Source organism: Crocuta crocuta, unplaced genomic scaffold (assembly GCF_008692635.1).
Source record: "Crocuta crocuta isolate KB4526 unplaced genomic scaffold, BGI_CrCroc_1.0 scaffold762, whole genome shotgun sequence".
Lineage (NCBI taxonomy): Eukaryota > Metazoa > Chordata > Mammalia > Carnivora > Hyaenidae > Crocuta > Crocuta crocuta.
The window spans coordinates 4836-16782 of record NW_027529524.1 but is presented as its reverse complement, the minus strand read 5'-3'; positions in this window follow the sequence as shown (position 1 = coordinate 16782).

Below are 11947 nucleotides of genomic sequence, written 5' to 3'. Positions count from 1 at the left end.
TGTTACAGTGTCAGTGTCTACTTACCATACTCCCTTCCACAGATTACCACGAGGCAAAGGGGAAAATGATGGAGAAAACCACAGAGGGGAGCACGTGGGATCCAGGCAACAGGGAGCCAGAAAGAGAGAGGCAGAGGGCACCTGGGATGAGCTGAAGGGGGTCCAGTGTTGGCTCTGCCCCAGGTTCAGGCATCTCGTCCACGTGGGCCAGGCGTCTGCACAGACATGAGGGTGGTGGAAATGTGGATGGGCTCGAATGTATTCATGAAGATTCCCCCTGGGGGAGCTTGGGAAGGAGAAGAGAACAACAGAAACTAAACAAATGGAGGATAAGATATGTATTTACTAGGGAAAATAGTAAGTTAATTCAGGAAAGGTAAAGTAATCACAGTCTACTAAATGCTTGGTTGTGACTAGCATTTCATGGTCATAAAAATGCAAACAGTGCACACTGAGCTAATCTAAGTTATAAAATAATTATTTGGGGCAGACGGGAGAGTGTGAAAGAAGAGCCAAGTCAGTAAAGAGGATGCATAAACCTGAAAACCAGAGAATGGGTGCAAGAAGCAGGCTATTTAGAGGCACAGAAGCAATAATCAGAGAATCAGCTTAATGGACTAGAGCAGGGGTCACTGAGATTCAGGAATGGGGGTTCATGGAAGACTGAGGGCATCTGTCTTGACCTCAAGTACTGCAGAAGTATTTGACTTTTTAACCTTCTGTGCCTCCATCCATTTGCTAAAGACAACATGGCGGGTGAGAAATGGAGTCAGGAAAGTTCTGCACAGAGGCCACAGAGATGCAGCAGGAGTTGGTGGAGTTATGGGAACAGGTGTTGGATTTTGATGGGAGGATTTGTTGTGGCTTATTTAGTGTTATTTCATGTTGTTGCATGGGAGTCAGGACAGCATGTTTGTATGGGGAATGGCTGAGCCGGTAGAGAGGGGGAAATGGATGATGCAGGTGCCCAAATGGAGGGGCAGCCTGAGACAGGAGGGGCGCCTCCACCATGGCCGCTTAGAAGGTGAGGACACAGGTGCAGCTGTGGGGGAGGAGCAGGGAGGAGTGTGCACTTCTCACCTGAGTGCTTCCTTCTGAGTGAGAAACACAGGAGCTCATCACCTCAGGGAGGGGAGCAGGAAGGGGTGCAAGAGACTGAGGCGGGGGGAGGAATTGAGAAGCTCTCTCAGGAGGGGGGACAGTGAGGTGACTGGGGAAATGGCATCTGGAGAGAGCAGGGCTGGGGCCCCTGAGCTCTGTGCTCATCACCTTAGAGAGAGAGAGTTCCAGCAGCAGGAGCATCTGTAATAGATGAAAAGAAAATGCAACAAAACAGCTCAGGTGTGAGAATAACCATTTTTAGTTTGTCGTCATTTGCTTTTCTCATCTTATAATTTTTCTACAGGGAATATACATTATATCGTATACACTTTACATCATACATACACATAATCAGTTTATACATGTTCCTTTACACTTTAAAAGGAAGGAGATGGTAGGAAAGTCAGCAGCTCAGGCCACAGAGCGGGAAGGGCTGAGCCTCTGTCTGTGCCCTGGGCAGGGGACTCACAGAGACTGTGCCCCATTTCTCAGGTCCCTGTCCTCTGGGGGGTGGAGAGCGGGGTCCAGCAGGATCGTTCTCTTCCTCTGGGGTGTGCTCCTTAATTCATTTATTAACATCTTGTCAGTTTTAATGCTTTCTTGATGATGGTTTTTATATGTTACATGGCATTTTAAGGTATTCTCGTAGGAATACTTGTGTATACAATCTGGCCCACGGGTTTCAGAAATGGAAACTCAAAGACAAAATAGTTCAGTGGAAAGAAGACTGACTGGTCCTAACGTAGAAGAGCAGAACTGGAATCTGAATTAATAGTCTGAGGTTGATTTGTCAAGTGTAGGGATTTTATACAAGTTTATTTTTTGAAAACATCACTCCAGCACATATGAGAGAATCCAATAATCACCAATATCCAAAAATAAAGAAGTCACATGGTAACTCCTCATCTCACAGTCACCCAAGTTCTCTCCCCCAAATCTATCAGTGAGCCATTTCTCCTTTCTCCTCCCCAAAATATATATCCGTGCATATATGTCTACTGTTATATCAATAAAGCTCAGGCCAGAGACTGGGAGAAGATATTTGCAAATCACATGTCTGATAAAGGACTTGGTTTATAACATCCATAAAATCCTTAAATAACAATAAGAAAACAAGTCATTAAAAAAATGAGCAAAACTCTGAGCACACAGCTCACTAAGAAGATATACTCATGTGGAATAAGCACATGAGAAGGTGCTCAACAGCAGGCGTCATTAGGGAAATGCAAAGGGAAACAACAGTGATCTTCCATCACACTTCTGTCAGGATGGTGGGAATCCAAACACTGAGTTGACCAGGACGTGGAGCAACAGAAAGCCTCAGTCACGAATGGCAGGAATACAGAATAGCACAGTCACTGTGGGGGTCAGTCAGGAGTTTCTCATAAAGCCAAACACAGACTAAGCTTACGAGCTGCCGATCCCTCATGAGGTGTTTACACAACTCATCAGAGAACTCCTGTTTGCACAACAGCCTGCAGGCACATTGTCATAGTGGGACAGCCCTTAGCTGTGGGCTGCACACCATGACTTCCTTCCAAAGACTACTTTATGGAAAGGGACAAAGCATAAAAAGGAATTTCACGGGGAGAATCTGGGCAAGACGACCTTCGCCAGGGGATGAAGGGTAACTTCATCAGTGATGATCAAGTGATCACTATGCTCTTGATATGCTGTGTTGAGAATGGACCATCCAGTTGTGGTTCCCAAACCCCATAGCCTCAGTCAGCCTAATTCACAGTGAGAGACAGTCTACAATATACCTGAGAGTTCTCCTCAAACATAAGAAGGAAGGAAGGAAGGAAGGAAGGAAGGAAGGAAGGAAGGAAGGAAGGAAGGAAGGAAGGAAGGAAGGAAGGAAAGAAAGAAAGAAAGAAAGAAAGAAAGAAAGAAAGAAAGAAAGAAAGAAAGAAAGAAAGAAAGAAAGGAAGGAAGGAAGCCTGAGAAATGGTCACAGCCTGAAGGAGACACAATTGGGACTTTACTCAATGTAGTATCTTGGGTGGGATCTTGGAAGAGAAAACATAACCTAGAGAAGCAAATCCCGAGTGGAGATCAGGAGAATGTACGAGTGCTGTGTCACTGTCTGTGGTAAATGCATGAGGGTGACGGTGGTGTTAACAACAGTGGCAACTGGTGTGGGGCATACAGGGACTCTGCACTCACTTTGTAATTCTCTGTAAATCTCAAACTATTCTAGAATAAAAGAGTTTCTTTTTCAAAATAGTTCTCAGAGAAGTAATAGGTCCACGAGGAAAAAGTATCAACTTTTCCCTCTTCCTGGAGTTGTTCAAGGGCCTGGAGACAGGGGCTGTGGGGAGGACAGATAGAAACTGCACACACAGGACGGGGCTCCAGAGTCTCCTCCTCTCCGCTGATCCCTGCCTCACCCCTGCACATGCCCCCAGGGTTGCTCAGAAGGCACCTTCATCCCCCTCCACGCTCAGCCTGCAGGTCAGCCATCTGGGCCTGACTCAGCTCAGCGCAGTCCCCTCCCCTGGCCGTGCAGAACCGGAGGGCGGCAGCGCCCCCGTGTGGCCACAGGGAGGACGACAGGAAACCTGAGTCTCCCCAGGGAGCTAATGGGACCTGGACCCTGGAGTCCCTGTCAGGTGTTCCTGCTGCTGCTTCCAGGGCTACCGGGTCCTCCTCCAGGGAACCAAGCCTGGGTTCTCCACTCCTAACATGTGGTGGAAGAAGGGGAGGGGGAGGGGGCGGAGCTCCCCTGGGTGATGACCTGGACCCTGGGGAAGCTCCTGCAGAAGTGAGCAGAGGTAGGAAATAGTGACCTTAGGGGATGGAGGCCAGCAGGAGTGCAGGCGGAGGAACCAGGGACCAGGGGTCAGGGGAAGGGTCAGCACTGGGGACCCTTGTGGGGGAGGAGGGGCTCTGTGTGGAGGAGGCTCCGGGGCATCTGGCTGGGGCCCTGGTAGGTGTCTCTGTTTTGCACCTGATGGTCATTGACAGGGGTTAGCTCTGTAATTGGTCAGGGAATGTACTTAAGTTTAGGTTTTTCCATATTTGGGGGGAAGCACCTGTGTGGGGGGTGGGTGAGACCCCCACAGATGGAACCTGGAGAGTGGCTCGAATCCCACTTGGAGACCCCAGGACCCTGGCCTGCTGCCTCTTCTACCCTTGGTGCACCCTCGAAACAGGGACCGGCTGCCTGCGTCCCTCAGGCCTCATAATTTCCGTCCCTGCAAACGGTGAAATCACAACCTATGCTTGTGTTGCATCTCAGACCTCACATTGTCATTTCTGTACTTTATCATCCAGGTACAGAGAATTCTGACATCCCTTGTGATTGCTTCTCTAAGGTATGATGACCCAGGGGTTTGACGTGTGGACTAATTTCCAAATATTTGTGAATTTTCCAGAGATATTCATGTTATGGATTTCAAAATTAATGTCACTGTGGTGTACGCTACAGAATAACATCATTTCTGCTGTTAGTTACCCCCTTCTGTATATGAGTTACCATTTAGTATCATTTCTTTTTGGCGTGAAGGACTTCCTTTAAAATTAGTTAATGGTGGGGGAGCTCGCAATGAATTCTCCTAGCTTATATTTATCTGTAATACACTTATCTGAAATTTGCCTCTTCATCTTTCCTGTGCCATTTCCTCCCTACTTTTGTTTTATTTCATAAGGTTGTCAGATGGCATAAAATTCCCCAGGTGTGAATGCACAGGAAGAGGAATGTCAGTAATGGATTAGACGCGTGGAATTAGTCAGACGAGGAGCATAGTAAACAGGTCCCTTATCCGAAAGTTTCCTGATGGCCCTTTGCATCTGGTCCTCTCCCCAGCCCCCAGCCCGGGGCGACCACTGGTCTCCTTTCTGTCTGCACTCGTGACATTTCTCATTTTATTAGGTTTATCGTGAGGGGGCTCTCCTTAGCTCCAGCAATGTGTTCTCTTTTCAAATCTCTTTTGCTCCTGATATTAATATATCAGCCTCCTCATGTCACGGTTTACCTGGCACAGCTGTTCCACCTGTGTGTTCAGAGTGAAAGTGCACATCTTTAAAAAATATTTTTAAATTTACTTTTGGGGGGGGGGCAGAGAGATTGAGAGACAGAATCCAAAGAGGCTCCATACTGTCAGCACAGAGACCAAAGTGAGGCTCAAACTCATCAATCATGAGGCCATGACCTGAGCTGAAGTCGGATGCTTAACCAGCCTAGCCACCCAGGTGCCCTGAAAGTGCACGTCTTGTAAGCAGGAGGCAGGCGGCTCGTGTCTCAGCGTCCCTGCACACTGCTGACCCATCCTTCCGGGACAGGTGGCTGTGTCTGCAGTGGCGTCATGTCTTCAGGCTGCTTCTCCCCAGTAGATTGTGAGGCTCCAGGGGCCTCTTTTCCTTTTCTCATCTCTGCCCTTTTCCTTGACAATTTCCAGCGTTCCTGCTCATCTCTTCCTCCTAAACTCTCACCTCACAGTCCTTCCGACTCCACCCCTGCCCCGCTCCTCAGCCCCTGCCTCGTGTAAAGTGTCTGTGATGCCAACACCCATGTCCAGTCTCCAACGTCTGTATCGTTACACATTGTGGTGTCACAGATTATAACACAATTCTGCGGCTTCGTATGACATTATCATGGCAAACAATTCCTGCGGATCTGAAGTGTCAGGACAGGGAAGTGGGGCAGCTCCAGCTAGGGTCTCTCATTCGGTTGCAGCCAAGATGAGACTAGAGTCACAGTGCTGGGAAGGTGTGACATGGGCTGGGGGATCAAGTTCACGCTCCCACGTGTGGCTAGTGGCAGGGAGCTTCAGTGTCCATGGGCTCTCAGGGGGAGACCTCAAGAAGAAGAGACAAAGAAAACTACACTCTCTGTGCAACCTGATCTCTGAAGTCACACACCGTCACATCCCCCTTGTTCTGTCCATTAGAGGTGATCACTGGGTCCAGTCTAAACCTGAGAGGAGGAGAATTAGTTCAACCTCTTCATGGGGGGAGATTCAGTGAGTCTGTGAACACTAACACCACCACCACATCCTGTGTGGAAGTTGTTGTTGACTTTGAATATATTGTGTGTGTGTTGTTTTTTTTTTTTTTTTTGCTGTTTTTGCTTTTGTATTTAAATATATATGAATATATATATGTATATATATATATATATAATCAAGAGAGAGCATGAGCAGTAAAGTGCAAAGGGAGAGAGAGAGAGAGACAGAGACAGAGACAGAGAGAGAATCCGAGTAGGCTCCACACTCAGCATGGAGATCAACCTGGGGCTCCATCTCACGACTGTGCGATCATGACCTGAGCCGAAATCAAGACTCAGTGCTTAACCCTCTGAGCCACCCAGGCTCCCCGTCTTCTTGTTGATTCTCGTCACGTGGACATGGAAACACCTCAGTGTGCTTTTCTTTTGCTTTGTCTAGTGAGTGTGCTTTCCTTTCTCTTGTCTAGTGAGTGATGAGCCTCTCAGATCTATGTGCTCAAGGTTTTTGCACTAAATTAGAGGAGTTTTCAAACATGATTTCCTCAAAAATTTTTCTGCCCTTTTTTCTCCCTCCCATTTTTGGACTCTGAACATCTGTTTGACGTTTTTAATCTGTGGATTTCTGAGTTTTTATAAGTTTATCTTCAATCATTTTTCTTTGATTTTGGATTCAGGAATTTCTATTGATTTATATAATACTTCATTGCTTTTCACTCTTCCTTCCCAGGCCTTCCGTGGAGTTTACCCATTGAACTTTCATTACATTTCCTCCCCTGCCCTTTCAGTTCTAGAATGTCTATTTGGTCTTCATTATACATTCCACTTCTTCATTCAGACTTCCTTGTGTTCACTTTTTTTGTTTTTAAATGTTTTTATTTATTTTTGAAAGAGAGAGCTAGAGCATGAGTGGGGGAGAGGCAGAGAGAGAGGGAGACACAGAATGCGAAGCAGGCTCCAGGGTCTGACCTGTCAGCCTTGAACCCGACATGGGGCTTGAACCCACAAACGGTGAGATTATGACTGAGCTGAAGTCGAACACTTAACTGAACCACCCAGGCACCTCACCTTGTGTTCTCTCTTTAGTAACATAGTTTCCTTAAATTCTTTTAACACATTTTTAAATTTCATATAATTTCATAATTTCAATAAATGAGAGTTATTCATTCTTTGAAGCTCGTGGCAGCATTTGGTGCTGATTCCCACCACAGATGTGGGAATCAGCACTCTGGGAAAACGATTGTATTGCCTTTCCCAGAGTCACACATTTCTGTTTCTTTGCATGTCCTTTAAAATATGTCCTTTNTTCATCGTCCCATGATCAATAGTCACAAGGCCTACCTACTGAGCCAACCAGGTGCCTCCTGTATGATTTTTCCTGCTGCTGCCTGAGCCTTGAGCTGATTGGAGAATTCTTAAGTCAATGGCACATCTCATAGGTTGGGTCAAGACAGGGGTGTCTTTAAAGCTAGACCTCCCTCTGGTTCCTTCTGCTTTATCAGCAGCGTCTCCTGAGTGTCCCACAGCCATGCAGAGTGTAGTGCTCATCCAGGGATTTTGACAGAGATTCTATTCAGATGTCGCATCTCACCCCTCTGCTGCTCCCTCACTTTCAATTTTTCCCTTTAAATGTCCAGCTCCTTGGTACTGTGACTGCTGTCATCTGCCCTATGAACCTCTGGGCTGCAGCTACGCAGTGAGAGGGGAGCACCCAGGGGGGAGAAGGCTCCAAACTTGCGGTTCTTGCCCATCGTAGTGTGGTTATTCAGGATTGAAGTTCTCATGTTCCTGTCTGATTTACTTTTCAGTGACTTCCATGTTTATTTGTAATATTTCCTAACTATCTTCTGGGGAGGAACTTACTCCACCCCATTTCCCTGCCATTAATCAGATGTCTCACCTAAGAGAGGATTTGGGGTGAAAAGGTCCCAGGCCATGATCTGATCTTGTGAGAACAAGGAGGATTCAGGTACCTGTGGTTCCGTGTTCAGGCTTCTCCAGCTAAAATATGGGGAGGCCTGTGATCAGGACCAGGATCGGATCTGCATTTTTAACAAGATCCTCACAGAATGTGCTTACGTGCTGAAATGCCAGAAGCACATTTCCAGGACCATGTTCCTCAAGGTGTGATCCTCAAGTACCTAGGGCACCACTCAAAGAGCAAATTCTCAAGCTCTGTGGGTAGGTCCACCCAGGAATGTGCATCATCGACAAGCACCTAGGTTCTCGTGCACTCGAAGTTTCAGGACTGGACTTTAGATGGTGGGGAACCTGGGCAGGGCTGGGCTGCGGGCTGTGGATGGGACGATGATGTGCAGCACCTGGAACACACACGCCGAGTCTTCTCCCAGCAGCCAGTGCGGCAGAGACGTCTGATACATGGAGAGCACAGAAGAAATGCTGTCCTTGGAGTCACCTGATGGGATGTCAGGGAGTCTGTCACATTTGCCTCTTCACTGATGCCCAATACGGACACAACGTGGCTCTGGTAATGAACACATTTCTAAGCAGGTGACATGAGAGGCCACGGTGACGTATGTCCAGTTCAGGGATACAGGGTCATCCTGAAATTAAAAACTGAGAGAGTATGTTCCCTGCCAAGAATCCTGACAAGTAAAAATAGTGACCTCTTGGAGAGCCTGGGTGGCTTAGTCCATTGTGCTTCTGACTCTTGATTTTGGCTCAGCTCATGATCTCATGGTTCACGGTCTCTGACTCCGCATTGGGCTCTGCACTGATGGCACGGAGTGTGCTTGGAATTCTCTCTCCGCCTCTCTCTGTCCCTCCCTTACTCTCATCTGTGCACACATGCTCTCCCTCTCCCTCCCCAAATAAATAATTCCATGAAACTAAAAAACAAATAGTGACATGCTTGTCTTTTAATGAGGTCGCCTGCTCTTTCTAGCTATTCCAGGCCGCTCCTTCCATCCAGGGATTTTCATCCAGGGTTAGTTTGGTTCTGGCATGGGGAGTGCCAAGAACTGCCACCTGGTGACCCTCACAGCCCAGATGGCCTCATTCTGGCAGAGAAATCATCCCCTGTATTTTCGCCAACTCTCAAGCCACCTTAGAATGCAGAGTCCCCAGATGACTGTGCTACCATCCAGCAGTGGGTTTCAGAGAAGTAGCCCTCCTGACCCAGCACACAGGCTCTGGTGCTGAATCTCTGGGGATGAGCAGATGGCCCCAGCAGAGAGCCTCTCAGAGCCCCTTGTTCTGACTCTCGGAGATGAGGAGATTGTGGTGAGCAGTGTTCATGGTCCAGAATCACATCTACTGCTAGAGGAAGAGACAGAAGGTCAGAGTTCCACTGGATGGAAATCAGAGACCCAGAACCTGACCCTGGCTGGACTCAGAGCAAAGCCCTTCAGCAATGTGCTCCTCAGTGTCCTCGTCCACAAGGTGGGGGAGGGGGGACACTGTTATTAATGAGGACTGTAAGAGGGGTTTGTGTTTTCAACGTCTGACAACGTCTGATGAGAANGGCTGGACTCAGAGCAAAGCCCTTCAGCAATGTGCTCCTCAGTGTCCTCGTCCACAAGGTGGGGGAGGACATTGTTATTAATGAGGACTGCAAGAGGGGTTTGTGTTTTCAACGTCTGACAACGTCTGATGAGATGAAGAGTGTGAAGAGGAGTAGAGACGGCACAGGGGTGGTTTAGGAGGGACAAAACTGACATGTGTCACTAGTTCAGTCTCTGCAGTGGCCTCCTGACAGGTCACCACATATCCTCTCCTCCTCTCCATCTCTTCCCCACACGTCGACTGAGTGGCCTTTCTCCACATGGACTGTCACCCTCACTGTCTGTTTCCCATGCCAGACAGGGATGGCGCCCATGGCCTGGCCTCTGTCCTCAGCCTCCCCTCTCTAAACCTTGTTTCCCTCCAGCCATGAAAGCAAACAGTGCTTGAGCATCAGCCATGTGCCAGGCACTGTTCCAGGCACTTCACAGGTGTCATCTCATCCCTAGAGCATCAGCCGTGGTATAGGAGAGAAGGGTGATGCACCCCTGGGTGAGGAACTTCTTGGGACCCCAAGTTAAGTGGCCGGTGGAAGAAATCCTGGGATCCAGGTGGGCCGGGTCCAGGCCTGCACTCGTGAGCTCCAGGGTGCAGCCCCCAACAGCCTCCCTGCACTTGCTCAGCCTCGAGAGCCTGCCACACTGGTCACCAGCCAGGGCTTCTCCCCAGCTTCTCCACTAGTAACCATTCCTCCTGTGTCAGCTCCTGTTCGTCCTGGGGGCTCAGATCAAATGTCACCTGCTCAGGGAGATGTCCTGAGCTGCTCCCAGGATGGTGCCCTTGCTCCATATTCCAAATGTCGGTCTCTTCAGGCCGAGTATTTAATATATAAACATACAAAGCCTGTTTTACTTGCTCACTGGTACATCCCCACTGCCTGGCAGAAGTCAGTCCCCAAATTATATCATCAAAGTTAAATCAATTAAGCAGCCTCATCATAAAGGACTTAAGGAGAACTTCATGCTTCCGGGGATGGTGGGCTGTAGTAATTGCATCATTCTTCCTACTGAAAACCGCATTTCTGTTTTTTGGGTTTTTTTTTAGATTGATGCAGTATACCTGGTCTGTGACATGAGTTCAAGTATTTGAAGGGTGTGATATGAAGACTCACGCTTATTCTCTTTGACTTACAGCGTTCAAAAAGATTTCTTTTTTTAATAGTTTTTTAAAATGTTTATTTATTGAGAGAGAGAGTGAGAGAGAGTGGGGGCTGGGTTGAGAGATGAAAAGAGAGAATCCCAAACAAGCTGCTTGCCTTCAGAGCAGAGTCAATGAGGGGCTGGAGATCAAGAACCTGAGCTGAAATCCAGAGGCAGAGGCTTAACCAACTCAGCCACCCAGGTGCCTCACAAATCAGTCATTCCTAAATTACTTTTTTTTTTCTCTGTAAACTCTACACCCAATGTGGGGCTTGAACTCACGACCCTGAGGTCAAAAGTCACATGCTCTAAAAACATAGCCATCCAGCTGCCCCAGAAATCGATCATTTTTTTAAGTAGGCCCAATGCCCAACATGGACTTTGATTTCCAAACCCTGAAATCAAGATTTGAGATCAAATCAAGAGTCAGCTCCTTAACCAACAGAGCCATCAGGCTCCAGAGAAATCATTTATTTCTGTAGAAGCAGACATAACACAGGCATGTCCTTCCTTAGTAGGATTAGGATGTGATCCTCCCTCACTGAAAGGGGTCCACCCCGTGGTGTTCACTTTGTACAGGAAACTGTGGAGTCCTGAGGGATCAAGCACAGGCCCTCTGAGCCCCTTCTTCACTGCTGCAGGAAATGGAGCCCTGGGGCAGCTGTCACAGACTTGGGCTCCATCAGCTCTGTCATCTGGCACTTCTGCCTGCTGTCCTTACATTGGATAGTGACGCTGTGACAGTATATCACATTGACTTCACAGAGTTATAAATGGCTTAAATCTGTAACACATGTAAATTCCTGTTTGTTTCTTACTTTGTTTTCATTTCTCCTTGCCTTCTGAGAACCCAAGTCAACTCTTTCCTTCTCCCCTTTCCCGCTTCTGATCGCACAACATCCTGCAGCAACAACAGGGAGGGATTTTTAAAATGGGAAAAAGCCCAGCCCCCCAGCGCCAATCCCTCTCCCTCGTGGGACAGCAGCGCTGTGTCTGCTGCGCTCAGCTGTGAGCAGGATGGAAGGAGGGCTGTGGCCCTAACTGGGAACCACACAGGGAACAGTGCAGGAGGGCCCACTGTCCCCAGAGCCCCCGCTCCGCCCCGGCTCCATGTAACCTATCATTAAAGGTGCAGTTACCCTGGAGGGTGGAGGGCAAACCGAAGAGAAGGTGTGTGGGGGTGAGAGACCACTGATGCACCTGTTTTTCTCCTTTCTCAGGCGTGCTGAGCAATATGACC